The sequence below is a fragment of the Cnephaeus nilssonii genome, assembly GCF_951640355.1.
Source record: "Cnephaeus nilssonii genome assembly, chromosome: 22".
In the NCBI taxonomy this organism is placed as follows: domain Eukaryota; kingdom Metazoa; phylum Chordata; class Mammalia; order Chiroptera; family Vespertilionidae; genus Cnephaeus; species Cnephaeus nilssonii.
In genome coordinates this window covers 10,880,206-10,893,637 of record NC_137093.1, presented here as the reverse complement: position 1 = coordinate 10,893,637, position 13,432 = coordinate 10,880,206, and positions in this window count along the sequence as shown.

The window sequence follows — 13,432 nt, the reverse complement described above, 5'->3', positions numbered from 1 at the left end:
AGAAGTGTAGTTAATCCTAGGATTCCCATCTCATTCTTTAAATTATTGTTTTCATTAATGTACCTAAAGTCCTGCCAACTGTCTACTTAAAGCACATTATTCTGTTTTATTCTGTTATCTTAATTATTGTCATCATTAAACACTTTTACAGTTTACAATGTGCCAAAGTACTCTATATGTTTCTGTCCTTAAGGGTTTTCATCAAAATTGGATGGAATAAATCGTTTCACATGGTGAGTGGCATTTTGTCAAATATGTAGACCAAAAAAAAGTTCATTTACTGGATAGAATATAGAGTGATCCCGAGCATGCAATCACACCTTGCTATTTTTTATGGCCCACAACAATTGGAGAGCACCCAGAAGAGGGGGTGGAGCCTTGTGGATCCTCTGCTTGGCATTTACGTCTATGCCAGCTGTGTTAAAGGTTGTTCTTTCAAGCACACACACCACTGTCAAATCCCAGCCAGGCTGTCAGGTAATTCTACCCCAAGGACAAACTTTTTAAAATAGCATGTCCACCCCTTTCCTTGCCTCATCAACTCCTTCAGATTGCTCCTGCCTTTCATTTTCAGGGCATATATTATTAATTTCTGTGTCATTCGCAAGGACCGGTTGGATGAGATGAGCAGGAACATAAGATGTGACTCTGAAGCTGGTAACCTCTGCTCTGATGCGGCTGCTGTTTTCACAGTGAAGTGATATGGGTGCCTTGAGTTTCTTGCAAATGAGCTTCCTGCAAACGAGTTGCTCACCAAAGTACAATGTGAACAGAATCCTTTCTCAAAGCTCTGTTGCACTTTTTGGAAAGGAGAGGAGACAGGGCCTCAGGTTCCCTTTGAATCATTTATTCCAGAGCCAGCGTTGAAAAGTTTCACCATGGTGGAGAAGCCAGGAGAGGGTACTTTGAAAAAAAAACAACACACTTTTCCCTGCCCTCTCCCCGGAGCACAATTCACTTTTGACATTTTGCTAGACTTAAAAAGCCCTAACGAGTTTTATCCCTTAACAGAGTTACATTCTTAACACTTCAAGGATTCCTGGGAGGTCAGTTGTCACTCTCAGTGGCGAAGAAGTAGTGAAAATACCATCTGTGTTCCCAGGGCACCTCTATGGCATTAGGAAAGAGTTTTGCACTGGAGTTACCCCCAGCTCCTAAAAAAAGAAAAGTAAAAAAAGAGGCACGAATTCCCTAGTGAGATTTTCTGCCAGACTGGTACACCGATCTCTTCTGATTTCTATTTGCTAACCAATTCAAAAGGAGCATTAATTAGATTATGGCAAGGTTTCTCAACCTTGGCAACACTGACATTTGGGCCAGATTATTCTTCATTGTGGGGGGTGTCCTGTGCATTGAAAGGGGCTTAGCAGCATCCCTGGCCTCTACCCACTAGAAGCCAGTGGCATGCCATCACCTCCTAGTTGGGACAACCAATAACGTCTCAGATATTGCCAAAAGTCCCCTAGGGAATAAAACCACCCCCGTCTAGAACCACTGGGTTATATTAATGCCATGCGCATAAACAAATAGTTGGCAGGGCACTTTGGGCTAGAGGAAGAAAAAAAAAGCAGTTGGTGCCTTCATGGCCATCACAGTATGGTAGGAGGGTTAAAATTAAGTAAATATATAGAGAATATAAGCACTAAGGGTTGAGATAAAAGAGGAGTGTGGGAAAGAGAATGGGACCCACTGGGGCCAGAGAACACAAGGCATCTCATGAAGAGGTGACATTTGTGAGAGGCCTGAATGAACAGACAGAGGTCTGCAGAGGGCGTAGAACCATTCCAAAAGGAAGAAGTGGAAACTCAATGAATGCAGAGTGTTTGCAAGAAAGCAAGTAGTTGAGTGCAGCTCAACTTGAATAAGGAATAATGAGAAATGAGGCTAGGAAAATAGTTTAGGAACTATTAGGCAAATAGTTTAGGAATTCCTAGTCCATAAAAAGGGATGAAGTAATGATACATGCCTGGACAGCAATGAACCTTGAAAATATTATGCTAAATTAAAGAAAATAGTCCCCAAAGACCACATATTGTATGATGCTATTTATATGACATGCCCAGAATAGGCAAATCCATAGAGACAGAAAGCAGATTAGTGGTTGCCAGGGGCCAGGAGGAAGGAGAGTGGGATGTGACTGCTAATGGGTATGGGGTTTCTCCTTGGGGCAATGAAAATGTTCTGGAATTAAATAGTGGTGATGGTTGCACAAACTTATAAATATACTAAAACAACAACAAAACATTGACCTGTACACTTTAAAAAAGTGAATGTTGCCCTAGCCAGTTTGGCTCAGTGGACAGAGTGTTGGCCTATGGACTGAAGGGTCCCAGGTTCGATTCCTGTCAAGGGCACATGCCCAGATTGTGGGCTCGATACCCAGTAGGGAGCGTGCAGGAGGCAGCCAATCAATGATTCTCTCTCATCATTCATGTTTCTATCTCTCTCCCTCTCCCTTCCTCTCTGAAATCAATATATATATATATATATATATATATATATATATATATATATATGTATATGTATACACACACACACACACACACACACACACACATATATATATAGGGTGAATGTTGTGGTATGTGAATTACATCTCAGGAAACCAGTTTAGGACCTGTTGTAGAGGGCCTTATATGCTAAACTGAGAATATTTAATGCTGGACACACCAAGGGCGGAGGGGAGGTTGTCACCAAATGCTTTTAATATGCCAGTAATAATAATAAAACATTAAATAATATTACAAAGTATAATAAAATAATTAAAAATAAAATAATAATAGTGATGATGAGAATAGTAATGAGAGTGAGAACAATAGATACCATAGATTGAGCTCTTAACCATGTGCTTCGCCTCATCATCTGCTCTGACCACCTATTTATTTATTTATTTATTTATTTATTTTTGTTTCGCAAAATAGATTTTATTTTACTTTTATTTATTTTATTTTTCCAAAAGGCCCTGCCCATTCCTGAAGGCGGGAACCTAGCTCCGAAGAGCGGAGCCGAGCCTACCCCATAGAGCCTAACCAAGCCCCGAACAGCTGAGCCCACTCCCGAAGGGCGGAGCCTAGCCCTAAGAGCCCAGCCTAGCCCTAAGAGCCTAGCTAGCCCCAAAGATTCAAGCCCAGTCTGGCCACCTATTTAAACACATGACCACCCAACAGTCTCATCTGTGTTTTTCTTCATAGGACTTATTTATTGTTTGGCTCTTCCCTGACTAAAATGTAAGTTCCACAAGAGCAAAGTATTTTGTCTATTTTATCCACTACTCTTATCTCAACTGTCCAGAACAGTGCCTGTTAAATAATAGGTGCTAAATAAATTCCTAATAAGTGAATGCTGTTGAATAAAAAAAAAACTTAGCATCTTATTTTACATTTGAGGAAAGGGGTTGAATAGCATGCTCACTTCATAGGAAGTTAATGGGTGGAGCTGGGCTGAACTGGAGAGGTGTTAAAATACTCTCCATGACTGTCCTGCAAAGCCCTTTTGAAGTAGCCATAAGCTAGAATCCATTTTCTCCATTCTATGATAATATATTTTAATTTTCCTTGGAGGAATGAATAATCCAATGCCCCCTTGGTTCATGCAGTTTGGGTGGAACTGGACCAGAGGTGATCACATGACCCAGGCCTGACTAATCAGAGCATGGCATTCTCTTATTTACAGTGATTCGTCCAGAGAGAAGGCACATGACCCACACTGGGCCAATGCAACTCCATTATGGGATTTTGCTGAAAATATTAAGGAGAAATTCTCATTAGGGTTTGTAAACTGGTAGGATGCAAGCTTACAGCATCTTATGGGCATCTTTGCCACTACTTGGAAAGAGTCAGCCTGAGAATAAAGGCAATACAGAGAGACACAGAGCCTAGAGATGGTAAGAAGCAGAGGCTTGGTGACATTGATCAAAACCCTGCATCCAGCTTTATCTGAAGAGGATCAGTCCCTGAACTCCTGTTAATTCCCTATTTTGCTTGAGTTGCTTTGAGTTTGGCTTACAATACAGTGAATCCTGACAAACACATCATGTGACCCAGGTGCCATGGCTACAATTACTGAATCAAGAATAAGTACTCAAATCAAAGGCAGCTGTTAGAAGGGAACTTATCCTCCACTTCTTTACACGGAGAAGAGGGAACTTCGACCCCTCAGTAGAAACACTGCTGAAGGAAAACTTCTGACCTCTTCCTTTCTCGAGACGAGGAGTAATTTGTCTGATTGGTGGATTTGGGAAAAGATGCTGAGCCTGTTGCCCAGTCCCCTTCTCTTTTTTTATTTCTTGCTGTGGCCTGACATTTGGATACTCGCTTCCTCCTCTGCTGTGGAGAGTCTGTCCCTGTGGAGGAGGCTTGCAGTCCCCGACCCTGTGACTGAGTGAATCAGTGTGATCCAGAGGGTGACTGCACGATGAAGCCCTGTTCTCTAATCGGCCTTATCAATAAAGCTGAGACTTTAAAGCTCCAGCTGCCGGATCCATACCTCTACTTCTCAGTGGACTTGGAATTTGGAAAGGCTGAGAAGGGTGTAATTAATTATTCTCTCCATAACCCCTCAACATCTTAATTTGCTCTTCAGAAAACTTTGAGAGGCAGGCATGAAGATTGACATTTGGGGGCTAACATAACACGTGGAGATCAAGTTTCTGATGCAGTCAGGGCTCTAGGCTGAGGTAATCGTGGGTTAAGTGGGTTCTTAACCTGGGCAGTTTGTAACAGCTACAGTTATTCAGCAGGATTTTAACTGGCAGAGGCCTGAGTACAAGGGCCTCTGGGGGCAGGCCTTGACCTAACCCCTGTGAGCACAGCTTTGACCTCAGCAGGTGGTGGCTGGAGCAGGGATTAGGTCATGGGGGAGTGAGAGGGCAGCGCAGGTTTCTGTTCCAGGGAAGGCTTACTTGAAAGAGGGCAGAACTTGAGTTTACAAACATTTAGGCAGAAGGTTTTTGCTTCTTGTAGAACATCTTTCAGCAAAGCTTTAGGCTGGACTTTATACAGCAAAGGCAACTAAATCATTCATATTTGACAGTGCTCTTGTTTGAGAGGTTGTAGCCTTCTTAATATGTGAACACAGTGTGGGTGGATGCCGCCAAGTTAGCAGCCCTAAATCCGTTCTTTTGTGTGTTGTTCTGGGCTTCCTTCGGAGCCATGAGCAGGAGCGTGGAGGGGATGATCTCTATTCCTTTTGGCTTCTACATGCAGGTAAAGCTCACTTCACTGCTGAGATCCCGTGGGCTCTGATTCATTAATTGCATAAGCCTTGATCATGGTTTAGGATTTGGGAAGCCCAGACTCTGGCTTTACCCATAAAATGGGGGTGTATTTAATAATGAAAATAAATAAAACGAACAGCACCTTTATTATAGAGGAGATACATTTGTGTGTGTGTGTGGGGGGGGGGGGGGGAGGGGGGGACGGGTTTGAAGTAGAGAAAATTAATGAAAACCCAAAAGTGAAGAAGGAATTTAATGAAGCTATGCCTGGAAAACTTTGTCTCTGGGAAATGGGTTTACTCAGGAAATCAGGAAGGAATGAGATTGTTTCAAAAACATGCTTCTAGCCCTAGCTGGTTTGGCTCAGTGGATAGAGCGTCGGCCTGTGGACTGAAGGGTCCCAGGTTCACACATGTCAAAAATTTGTTCAACTTGCTGAAGAGAAAAACAGTAAGATGGTAAAGCTGATTCAGAGAGCATTTTGAAGAAGTAGGAAACTTATATATAAAACTAGTTAATCTCCACAGGGTAATAAAAACTATAAGCTTCTGGGTTCTTTTTTGTACTGGAGAGAAATAATTTGAAACTACCAGTCAAAAACCTGAGCCAATAGTCAACAATAAGTAAGTAGGCAAACAAAGGTGTAGTTTTTGGCCTATGGACCAAATCTGGCCCTGCTGTTGGCATTTTTAATAAAGTTTTTTTAAATTAAAACTTTGTTTACATATTGTCTACATTGCTGTACAGTGACAGAGTACTAAGACAACAGAATTGAATAACTGACAGAGAGCAGAAAGCCAGCCTTAAAACCTAAAATATTTACTATCTGGACCTTTACAGAAAAAGTTTGCCAACCCCTGCTAGAAAATTAATCCTCGGGTGGGCTTGTTCAACAATGTCTTAGATGACATGGAAAGAATTGTACTGTCTTGGTCTTATATCCAAATTTTGGGTAATTTTTTTTCAAAAGGAGATGTTTGGCTTATAAATTTGGGGGACATTTTGAGAGTTAACTCTGGCCTATTATAATTCCTCAATCCTCCTGTCCACCCACTCCAACACCCCCTTTCTACATTGGTGATGATTTCAATAGCCTTATCTTTCCCAACTCTTTTCTCTGAGTGTGGAACTTATGAAAACCTCCTTTAAAAAAAAAACAAAAACACTTCCTTTTTTTAAAAAAAAAAATATTTTTATTCATTTCATGGAGGAAGGGAGAACGAGAGGGAGAGAGAGAGATAGAAACATCAATAATGAGAGAGAATCATTGATTGGCTGCCTCCTGCATGCCCCACTCCGAGGATGGAGCCCACAACGTGAGCATGACCTCCTGATTCATAGGTCAAAGTTCAACCACTGAGCCATGCTATGCTGGCAGCGCTGGAAACCTCCTTTTAAGTTCAAGTAAGCCTGAAAAATTATTGATATTCAGTAATGAACTTTATATAGAGTCATTTTTTTCTCAAGAAGGCATTCTATTTTTGAGTAAGGACTCCAGTTAGGGCTTGTGCCTCATACTAGAACATACATATGAAAGGTCTTTGGGGGTGTGTAGGGAGGTCCTCTCACCTTTGAATTAAGTTCCAGATCTGTCGCAAACCATTAAATTCTTAGAAGGCAATGACAGTGTGTGCTTGACCATTGCTGTTTCCCTGGTTCCTGGCACATAGGAGATGCTCAGTAAATATTTGTAGAGTGAATGATAGAGCCAATGGAAAAAAATAAATAAAGATAAGGGATTTTTCTCCTCAGGGTCAACTCTGTGTGAAGTTTTGGTGATGAAGGCTGCCACCTGCAGGGGTAAAAGTGAAACTGCAAGATTCAGAACTCAAGCCCTGGGGAAAATACAGTCAACTTCAAGGCAAGAAGACCTGAGAATCAATTGTTCTCCTTTAGCTTTAGGCAGAATTAACCAACACCATTTTGTCCTTTCCAATTAAGGAACTCTACATCCTTTCCTGAATAATATTTTTAAGCCTTTGGCGTGATTAGTAAGTGCCCAGCACCATGCCATGCTCACACAATGTTTTCAGGACATTTCAATTTTTGCATTGTCTTCATAACTACATGCATTCTTGTCAGATCATGGGTTCCTTTTTGGGTATGGAAAACATGCTGCAACAATGTGAAGTTGATGCTTTTGACATTCTCTTACTCCATTTTGTATTGCTTTTCTTTTGGTCTCCACATTCTTTCCAACCAATTTGGGTTTAACAAAAAGTACATGCTTTGAAGCAAGCTGTAGCAGAAATGCCTGCGCCATGACATGGCAGAATGAAGCAGGTTCAGGCCACAAGAAGAATTCACTAACAGGATGCCAGTAAGGGGTGAGTGAAAGCGGAACTACCTGCGGGTCCTGAGGACAATGATGAAAACATGTTTACAGCACAGAAACAGAACTAGAAGGCGGGGAGAGCAGTGCCCCTTAGTGGTATAAGGAGGCCAGCTCACTTCCATATTTTGAGGCTCTTTGTCTACAGGAAAATGAAGGTTTCATTTCTTTTTTAAAAATATTTTTTATTGCCGAAACCGGTTTGGCTCAGTGGATAGAGCGTCGGTCTGCGGACTGAAAGGTCCCAGGTTCGATTCCGGTCAAGGGCATGTACCTTGGTTGCGGACACATCCCCAGTAGGGGGTGTGCAGGAGGCAGCTGGTCGATGTTTCTCTCTCGTCGATGTTTCTAGCTCTCTATCCCTCTCCCTTCCTCTCTGTAAAAAAATCAATAAATTATATAGAAAAAAAATTTTTTTTATTGATTAAGGTTAGGGCAAGGATTCATTTCTTCATTTAATATTTAGCAAATGCTTTTGGCATCCCAAGATTAAAATGCAATGTAAACGTGCCATTGCCATTACGAGATGACTGAATTTCCGAAAAGTCAGCCAATAAAACCACAATGAGATACCTCCACACATTTACTAGAACAGCTATAAATGAAAACAAAACTGACCATACCAAGTTTTTATAAGCATGGGGAACAACTGGAAATCTTATAAATTGTTCGTGAAAGTGCAAAATGTACAGTCACTCTGGAAAAAAGTTGGGCAGTTTCTTGTCAAATTAAACATAGACTTACTGTACACCTCAGAAATCTCAATCCTAGGTATGTACCCAAGAGAAATGAAAATGTATGTTCACACAATCTGTATAAGTGAATGTTTATAGTGGCTTTATCTGTAATTGCCAAAAACTGGAAATACTCAAATTCCTTCAAAAGGTAAATGAATGAAGCAATTGTGGTACACCCATCATGGAATACTTGTCAGCAATAAAAAGGAGTAAATTGAAATAAACCTTGCATATATGGCTAAATGATTTTTTAAAATATATTTTTATTGATGTCAGAGAGGAAGGGTGAAGGAGAGAGAGATAGAAACATCCTGTATAATAAAAGCCTAATATGCAAATTGTCCCCTTGGGCAGTTGTTTGGCTGGGAGTTTGACCAGGAGACCAGGAGTTCAACCACTCACTATGACGTGCACTGACCACCAGGGGGCAGCGCAGAACATGGTGGTGCTGGCAGCCCCGATAGGCCCCAAGGAGAGCAGGACCGCAGCAGGATGATGGAGCAGGTGAGGGGGCGGCACCAGGCCAAGGTGGGGTGCCAGGTGGAGCTGTGGGGCTGCAAGGCTGGGGGTGCAAGCTGGGGCCAGATCTCCACAGGCCACCCTGAGGAACCCCACCCGTGTACGAATTCATGCACCAAGCCTCTATTCAATAAGAGAGAATCATGGATCAGCTGCCTCCTGTACACTCCCTACTGGGGATGGAGCCTATAGCCTGCAACCCAAGCATGTGCATGTGCCCCGACCAGAAATCGAACTGTGACCTTCTGGTTCATAGGTAGACAATCAACCACTGAACCATGCAAATGATTTTTCACAAGAATGCCAAGACCACACAATAGGGAAAGGGCAGTCTCTTCAATACATGGTGCTGGGAAAACTGGGAATCCACATGCAAAAGAATGAAATTACACCCTTACGTTGAGCTATACACAAAAATTAACTCAAGTGGATTAAAGACCTAAAACTATTAAATTCCTAGAGGAAAGTATGGGGACAAGCTTCAGGACAATGGATTTGGCAATGATAAAATGAATATCACACCAAAAGAAAAAATAGACACATGGGACTACAGCAGACTTTTAAAATTCCTGTATGTCAAAAGAAATTATCAACGGAGTGAAAAGGCAACCTATGGAATGGGAAAAAATAATTGCAAATCATATACCTGGTAAGGAGTTAGTAATATTCAGAATATATAAGGAACTCCTACAACTCAACAACAAGAACACAATTTAAAAATGGGCAAAGGGCTTTAATAAACAATTTACTAAAGAAGATATACAAGTGGCCAATAAGCACAGGAAAAGATGCTCCACATCACTAATGACCAGGGAGATACAAATCAAAACCACCATGAGACCTATCTCACACCCATCAGGATGCTACTATCAATAGGACAGAAAATAACACGTTGGAGAGGGTGTGGAGAAGTTGGAACTTTTGTGTACTGCTGGTGGGAATGTAAAATGGTGCAGCCATTATGGAAAACAGTATGGATGTTCCTAAAAAATATGAAAATAGAATTACATATGATCCAGCAATTCCACTTCTGGTAGATATGCAAAAAAAATTCAAAGCACGATCTTGAAAAGATGTTTGTACACCCATGATTCTTAAAAAGCCAACTAGTTTATTCAAACTGCAGTATCTTACCTTATAATAGACAAATATGCAAATTGACCGTACCTTCGCTACATCCAAGCCATGCCCACTAACCAAGCCACGCCCACCAACCACGCCCACCAGGAAACCGTTGCAGGGACGTTGGGGTGTGGCGGAGCCCAAGGCCGGGAAAGCCTCGGGCGGAGGCTTTCCCGACCTTGGGCACCAGTGGGGAGCCTGCACCCATCGCAGGAAACCACTGGGGGTCGGCTCCTGCGATCGGTAGCAGGGATGCTGGGTGCCGCCAAGCCCAAGGCCACCGCCCGGGGCCAAGCCCCGACCCTGAAAAAGGCAGAAGGCGGTGGCCACAGCCAAGGCCTGGGTCCCCGGTGCCTGCAGAAAACTGGTGCAGGCAGCCAGGTGAATGAAGGTCTATTGCACGAATCTTCGTGCAAACGGGCTACTAGTTGTCTAATAATAGGATGCAAGTTTAAAATTGTCTGGTAAACATGGAATTCTTATTTTACTCCTGTGTGTATGTCTGCTATCATATTTATTACTTAATTTTCAGGAAAGGTCAAACTTGTAAATTTGAGGCCTTTCAAGAATGTGAAGTCTGTTCAAATAGCCCTTCTAGCCCGGCCTCCGTGGATCAGTGGTTGAACCAGAAGACTATGATTCAATTCCCAGTCAGGGCACATGCCCAGGTTGCAGGTTCGATCCCCAGTGTGGGGCGTGCAGGAGGCAGCTGCAGCCTATCAATGATTCTCTTCTCATCATTGATGTTTCTTTTTATTTTTAAAATATATTTTATTGATTTTTTTACAGAGAGGAAGGGAGAGGGGTAGAAAGTTAGAAACATCGATGAGAGAGAAACATCAATCAGCTGCCCCCTGCACACCCCCTACTGGGGATGTGCCCGCAACCAAGGTACATGCCCTTGACCAGAATCAAACCTGGGACCCTTCAGTCCGCAGGCTGACGCTCTATCCACTGAGCCAAACTGGTCAGGGCTCACCATTGATGTTTCTATCTTTCCCTCTCTCTTCCTCTCTGAAATCAATAAAATATATTTAAAAAACAAAACAGAAAAATAGCCCTTCTATCTTCATAATGTTTCAGAAAACATTTGAGGCACCTGGTAGTTGACAAGGTACATGGGGAATAGGAGGAGGAGAGAAGTTTAGGGTTACCTTCTTCTGAGTGTTGATTTAGAAATCAATTTTGGACTGCTCACTTCAGTCAGAACAGTAGAATCAATCCTTTGTCCTCACACAGCCTTGAACTCCCTGCAGCTCTAAGCAATCCCTTTGTAAAGCTTGATAATTCTGCCTCCCTATTTTTAAAATATTTGGCTCAGAAGAATAAAGATGGATGGATACACTTAATCATATAGGAAAAACTGGGTACTTCCCAGTCATGACTTTAGCAACAATAACAAAACAATAAAAACCCATTCACCCCAAGCCACAGGAAAGACCAAGACAGAGTGATTAACACTACCTTGTAAATCAGCCTTAGCTATTTTTCTTAGCTACTTCCATTGTTGGATTTTCAGGCTCCTCATTGGCAGCAAGTGCAGAATTGCAAAAAGCTGAATTGTCTTGACTTCTTCCAATGTTGGCACAGACAATAAGAAATCGAGAATGCCAATAATCCTGGAGAAACAGATGGACATTTTAAATCACAAACATTAGGCACAAACCAAATGCTGCAGTTTTGGACAAAATATGGAAATCGTAGCCCTTTCTTGTATCCTTCCATCCCAATGGGGGAACCTATCAAGGCCCGAGGAAAGGGAGAAAGGATCATCTGGGTTGAATGAAATAAGCCTGGCAGATATGGGTCACCTGTGACATGAAGTTTCATTGTTCCCAAGGTTCAAAATGGATTTGAGTTGATGGAACTCTCATTTTGATTTTCTAAGTTGTCATAAAATTGCTACTTTGGGGCCATCTACCAAATGTTTGAGATTGGACAAAAGGGATGGTAAGATTATTTCCTAAACCATAAAGCATAAAGACGAAAACGTTAGAGCCAAAGGGCACTTTAGGAAAATTGAATCCAATAGCCTAAAATTTCAAACGAAAATAGGACACAAGTGATTCACAGATATTAAGGAATGGAAAAGGAAGTACCTGAAAGTAAAGAAATTTAAAACAACAACAATAAGTGTTGGACTTAGAAGCCATGAGATGAAGGTTTGGGAAATATAGTTTTATTTAAGGGTAGCATTACATAAGTTATTAAAAGTGGTCCAGCCCTAACTGGTTTGGCTCAGTGGATAGAGTGTTGGCCTGTGGACTGAAGGGTCCTGGGTTCGATTCCAGTCAAGGGTATGTGCCTGGGGCCTGCAGGAGGCAGCCTGTTAATGATTCTCTCTCATCATTGATGTTTCTATCTTTCTCTCCCTCTCCTTTCCTCTCTGAAATCAATAAAAATGTATTAAAAATAAAATAAAAAATAAAAGTGGTCCAGAAACCCAGTCAGTTAAAGCAATCCTTTGTAGAAAAATAAAAAGAAATACCTGTTTACACATTTGATCCAATTATAGTTTTATACACTTTGGAATGCCACAGGAAGTTGCTAAAGATATCACTTTGATTATTTCTCTTTGCGATATTAATTTAATAAACTCAGTATATACTATGGGCATTCTTCTGACTTAATGTGTTTCTTGAGTAAATACCATAGGCTCCAGTATTTTGACATTTACTTCTGAATTGTAAGATTAAGTATGCAAGAGGTCCCGTGTTCATAGTTGGGTACCCCCTCCAAAACAAACAAACAAACAAACAGATTAAGTATGAAAGGTATAGCCAACATCCCTGGGCTGGAGAACCTCTATACATAAGCCAGTTTAGAATGGAGGGGCTTCCCTAAGTCTTGTGGTCTCCATGCCATTTTGTACAGTTACAGTATATTTACTTTGTTTTACTTTTTAAGACTTATAAATCACTCTACTTAATTTTTGCCAATGATTTTTTTTTGTCTGTAAAAAAGTTAGGTGTTCCTTTCTCCCCCTATCACAACACGGTGAACAGAAGTTATCTGGCGACCTCAGGCGACACATCTAAAACAAAAAAGGCAAAGCAAATGTTGACAGTGTGGGACAGAGAAAATTCAAGGATGGTGAAGTCATCTCCGTGCTCCTTCAAAAGTCCTTATTTAGTAGCGTTCGGAAAGCGGTTCCGAAATTTGTCCCTTCACCCGTTGCGTCAGGACATTTGTTGAAAATATTGATTGCTGGCTCTGCCCTAAACTTACTGAGTCAGAATTTGCTGAGATGGAACCTGCAAATCCGAATTTTTTAAACCAGTGCCGCAATCAGCTTGGGAATCACCGATCCAATACACAACCCCCCTCATCAACATTGGTCTCACGCAGCCGCTCGTCCCGCCGGCTCGCCCCGCCCAGCCGAAGTCCCGCCCGCCCAGCCGAAGCCCCGCCCGCCCGCCCAGCCGAATCCCCGCCCCCCAGCCGAGGCCCCGCCCCCCGCAGTCTCGCGTAGCCTCGCGGGATACTTCCCATAATGCCCCGCGCCTT